Raw genomic sequence first — 5,574 nt, forward strand, 5'->3', positions numbered from 1 at the left:
TTTTTTTTTTTTTTTTTTTTTGCAGAATGAGGGATTGAACTCAAGCCCTTGCACTTGCCAGGGAAGTGCTTATTGTACTGTGCCATCTCCCTGGTCCCTACTATTCTATTTTCTCACTGATCAAAGGAAAGAGCTAAATGAGCATGCAAGAGCTTGGTGAAGAGATATGGAAATTGGAGGCAGAGTAGGAAGTACTATCCCTGCCCTTTTCAACCACTTAGCTCTGTAGTACCTGCATCTGTATGTAGGTACACAGCACAGTTGTGGGCTCAATTTTGGTGTCACTGTTAGCACAGAGGCCTTCTCTTGCCCCCGAAGAACCTTCATTTTGGGGGCCAGAGAATCAATGTAGCGATATGGATGAGTATGTTTCCAATGTGGAGATATTGATGAGAAATTAGAACAGTAACTAGAGAATCACTCATCAATATATCACACTAACCCTGCTAATAAAAAGCCAGGTCAAACCCCATTTATACTTTTTGAACTCAATAAACCTCCTTTGAGTAGTGGACCACAGTGAGATACTAGAACCGTTGGGACTAGTGTTAGCAGAATTCACATGAATAATACCTCTAGCATCTGGGACTTCACTTTCTGGAACATGACCACAAGCCCATCTTAGAAGAAGAATTGGAAGATGACATGGAGAATATACTTTTGACATATTCTAGGCTAGTCCCTTAAGAGTTCCTGGATTTCCCTTTGTGGACTGTAAGTCGATAGACTGGTAGAGAGATCATTACACATGATTTTCATTTTTCAGGTCACCTAAAGTTTTTTATTTCAGTTCATACAGATCAGATGAATGACTGTCCATATATCTCTTTCAGTTCTAGAAACTTCCTGATTAGTTAGCCACAGCCAAAGATCTCTAGTACTCAAAACTTGCAGTTGTCACTCAAGCCCTATTGCCTGTGATGACCACACCAGCTTGGCCTCTATCTTCAGGCCCTGGCATTTTGCTGTTCCCCTGCATTCTGCCTCCTAGGACTCCCTTCTCCCCAGAAAAATCAGAATCCCTTTTCTGGTAGCAGTTCCTACCATCAAGTCTGGCCTGTACTTCGCTAGATTTCTCTTGATGAAAGTAGTTCTTCAATGAAGGACATGGTCTTTCAGTCCTCTAATCAGGCATAATTAGGTGTAGATGAGATGAGTGATTTTTCACATGATGAATACACTCCACTATTTTCTTATCCTTACATCTATTTCTCTATACTCTCCCAAGAAATTATTGGCATCAAAATTGAAGCACTCTTTTTCTTTTTGTTTTAATTTATTTTAAAGAGAGTATAATAATTGATAACACAGTAGGAACAGTACACATTTAGAAGACCAAGATGAGAAGCATTCAACATTAGATTTGTATTACACATTGCTGTCCTCGATGGGAAAAAAAATTAAGAATTCTTGAAATCAAGCGCCTATATTCAATTATTTCCCCAGTCTTGTACAACTATATCTGTTAATCTGAGCAACAGATTTGATGATAAAAACAGATAATATAACAATCATTGTTAATTAGATATTCCTGTTTTGAAAATCTGTAATATATGCATTATTGTCTGTTACCGTTTCTGTCTTTTTTTCTATTTGGTTTTGCTTCTGTTTTTATTTTTCAAAATAAAATGAAATTAATTATAAAAAAATTGAAGCACTGACTAGCATTGCACCCAGATTTCTGTAAAACACTTCAAGCTGCTCAAATGAGCATATTGAACCCAAAATGTCTGGCAAGTGTGCTCAATGCAAATATTCAATCCAATCTAAAATTATTCATCTTCCTTTATGATTTGGAGCTGTTACAATCCTTTCCCATGCATACTCCAGGTTCTGACATTGCAAATTAGCAAAATCTTTTAATTCCTTTTTATTGGGTAAGTGTTTCCCCTCCAGCTTCATCTCTGTTTGCCATGCTGCCAGCAAGTTGGGATTAGATTCCAGTTATACATCTGCCCAGCTGGGCTTATGGAGGATTGGTGGCTCCCTGAGGGATAGTGAATTTTAGGTGTAAACTTGATAAAGAAAACCTAGAGAAATGCAAAAAAGAAGTAATTTGGGTGATAACTGAAAAGGTGCTTCTAGAGGGGACTGGTGTCAGTGCATCAGGAAGGGGCTACTGTTCTCTCTATGGGCAGGGAGAAGAGAGAATAGAAAGAGGTGGGGTGAATTCTCTCATTCTCTTCTCTTTCTCCTTCCCTCCTCCCCGTCACCTCTTTCCCACTCTCCTGAGGCTCTGAAGCCTTGAGACTTTAGAACCTACATCCGTAGACACACTCCACATTTTGAGCTCTCAAGCCTTTGGCCTTGTACTGGGAATTTACATTAGTTTTTCTGGTTCTGAGACCTTTGAGCTTGTACTGGGCCACAGTCCTGGCCTCCCAGGGTCTCCAACTTGTGCACAGCTGCCATGGAACTTTTCAGTTATCACAACTCTGTGAGTCAACTCTCTCTCTCTCTGTGTGTGTGTGTGTGTGTGTGTGTGTCCTTACACCTTTATCTACATCTAGCATCTAGGACGCATTCCTTCTGTCTTACTACACAACAAGCAAAAGAGGAACATTTCGTGAGACTGAAAACAGGTTTTGCTTCTGCTTTTGAACAAAACAGAGTGAAATTTGAGTTTTTAAGATTCTCAGAGACATTCAATCTACCTAACGTCCCTAATTTTAGTATTCCTGGTCCCATTCTTTCTTGAAAATGCCTGAGGGCTTACACTGGAGATGTGTTAAATCTGTAAACCCACCCACCTTGCAGTTCTGCACTGAAGAAGCCACTCTAGTTCTGCTTTGTTGGCTTGGATCAGTTGGTTAATTTAGTGGTTACAATCCTGGAGGAACCACAAAAACTCTCTGATTATCTGACCACGCCTTACGCATAGAGCTATGAATTCAATTTCATCATTTTTTTTTCCTTTAAGTTCTCTGGAACAGATAGGTAAATCCACCCTGCCCCAAAACACACACACACACACACACACACACACACACACACACCCCTCAGTTTCCTATTTTTTGCATAATCACCAGCATGTCATAAGCCAGCAATGTCTCATTTTTGATAGACTCCTTATTCCCAAAGCACTCCATCAGCACTTAATACACCACCAGGACGCACCACCGTTTACTCTGGGATGCTCATGGAATCTCAGATGTCTTCAGTTCTAACTTGTGTACTATGATGAGTTTGAAGTGAATCAATCTTAGGAGCTCATTTCTTTGAGAGCTTTTTGCTTGCAACTACTGGAGCCGGTAACTACACTATTAGAATTTAATTGCAGGAAACACAAAACAAATTCTAGATTGTACTGACAGAAAATGTTTTGTTTTGTGGTATACTGAGTGGCTTGCTCATAACCTGAAGAGACTTTAGACTGACCTTCCAGAAAAATCTCCTGAAGCAGGGATGGACCACCCAGGCTGCGGCTGCCACGGTCGTCATCAGGAAGTCACCGGTGGGAAGCAAGAAGCCATGACCACAGCTGCTTGCTCGGGCTCTAAGCACTTCCATGTTGATCTGCACCAGCAAGATAGGTACCTCCTTAGGGCTCCCCTCCACTCTTTTCTTCCCCCTAATTTTAAAAAAATTGGGGTAAAATGTGAATGACATAAAATTACCACCAGACATTTTTGGAGAGTTTTTGTTTCTATGTTTTTGCTTTCTTTTTCTCTTTTCCTCTTCTTTTTTATTCTGGGGATTGAACCCAGGGATTACTGAGCCAAAGCTCCAGTACTTTTTATTTACATTTTTAAATTTTGATACCGCTCTTCTATATAACTCAGGCTTACCTAACCCTGTCGCCTTGTCCTCCCAGGTAGTTAGAATTACAGTTGTCTGCCACCATACTCAGCATCTTACCCATTTTTAAGCACACAATTTTTTAAAATTTCTATTTGATTTTTTCCATAATTTTGTTGAGAAACAAATAGCAATGAGACAGTTTCAAACCAAATTGGTAGGACAGTTCCAATAATTAACACACTGCATACATTCTTCCTAGTGGTTAATTGCTGCACAACATGTGGACTTGATATCCTATTTACAAACACCATTAGAACAAATTCCTCTACTCATTAAGAGAATGTAACTATATATCTATCCTAACCACTTTGAATACACAGATAAAAAATGGACATTCATCTGTATCCCCTTTTTTTCTTAAGTTCCATCATTTAAATATTATAGGTGTGTAAACTCAGCAAAATATTCTAAACGAGTTCAATAGTCCATAATAGTATTGGGTCTTCCACTTCACTGGCAATGTCAGAAATTGTTGACCTGAGTCCCCTACTGCTCAACATAACAGCATGGCTTTACTTCTTATACTTCATTTTTATACTTTTCTGCTGGATGGTCAAGACCAAGGTAAAGCAGGACCTATACAACAAGAGTTGTAGCTTTTGGATCTGATAAGGTCAGTGAAATCCCCCTCAGGATTTATCCTGAGATCCTGTACCTCAGACTGTAGAACCTTTGTCAGTATCAGCCATGTGGATGAGTTACGGCCATTGCTTGGCCAATGTTCTCTCTGTGAAAGCCTGAGACAATATTTTCTCTCCATGTGGCTCTCCTTAGGCACATGCTACATCATTGATCACTTTCCTCTGTGGCCCCATAATCTCCTTGATCAGAAAATTTGGGACACTACCGAGTTACATGATGTTACAGTACAAGTTGAGAACTTAAGCACACAATTTAAAGGTATTAAGTACACTAACATTGTTATATGGCTTTCTTCATCATCCATCCTCATAACTTTTCTCATAAAGCTGACACTGTATATGCATTAAGCACTAATTTCCCATTCCTCTCAAACCTGTTGTTATTCTACTTTCTGAGGGGTAGGGTTTCTTCTGAGGGGGTCTGCTGGTACTTACAGGATTTCCTACGTGTCTTGCCATATGTCCATACACTGACTGCTGCTAGACTGTTTATTAAGTAAATAATGCCCAATCCATTACTTTGCATCACAAATCCTCCTCAAGATGAGCTACTTTCCTGTTGTGTTATTATGTTTTCCCTCACACACTTTCTCCATACAGTTTATTGCTTATAAAACTGAAGTTTTTCCTACCCTGGTGCTGTCTTCTTGTAGCACTTACTCCACAAAATGACCTGTAAGCCAGCCAATGACACTCAGTCAAACATGTTGCATCCAATTCTGTGAACTGCTAATTAAAAATTATTAGGAAATAAAGCTAAAACGATTACTATTCCAGATTCTCAAGGAGGTTCATTTTATCTCTTATGAAGTTAACAATAATAACATTTATCAAATCATATATAGGTGTTAAATAGTATCTTGAACCTTCTCTTTGAATCAGATTATGTACAAAACAGTATTTTTTAGTGATCCTCCTGTTCCAACCTCCCCAGCACTGGAATTGCAGGGGTGCACCACCATGCCCATTTTCAGGGCTGGCATAGCATGTAGTACTGGGGATCAAACTTGGGTCCTTGCACTTGCCAGGCAGCCCTTTAGACCACCAAGCTATCGCTCCAACCTACTATACTTTTTCTGATTCAAATATTTCCTCTTTTTCCCAAGTGTTTATTGTGCTGATGATTCAACTC

The sequence above is a fragment of the Octodon degus genome, unplaced genomic scaffold (genome assembly GCF_000260255.1).
Source record: "Octodon degus isolate 3935 unplaced genomic scaffold, OctDeg1.0 scaffold00260, whole genome shotgun sequence".
Lineage (NCBI taxonomy): Eukaryota > Metazoa > Chordata > Mammalia > Rodentia > Octodontidae > Octodon > Octodon degus.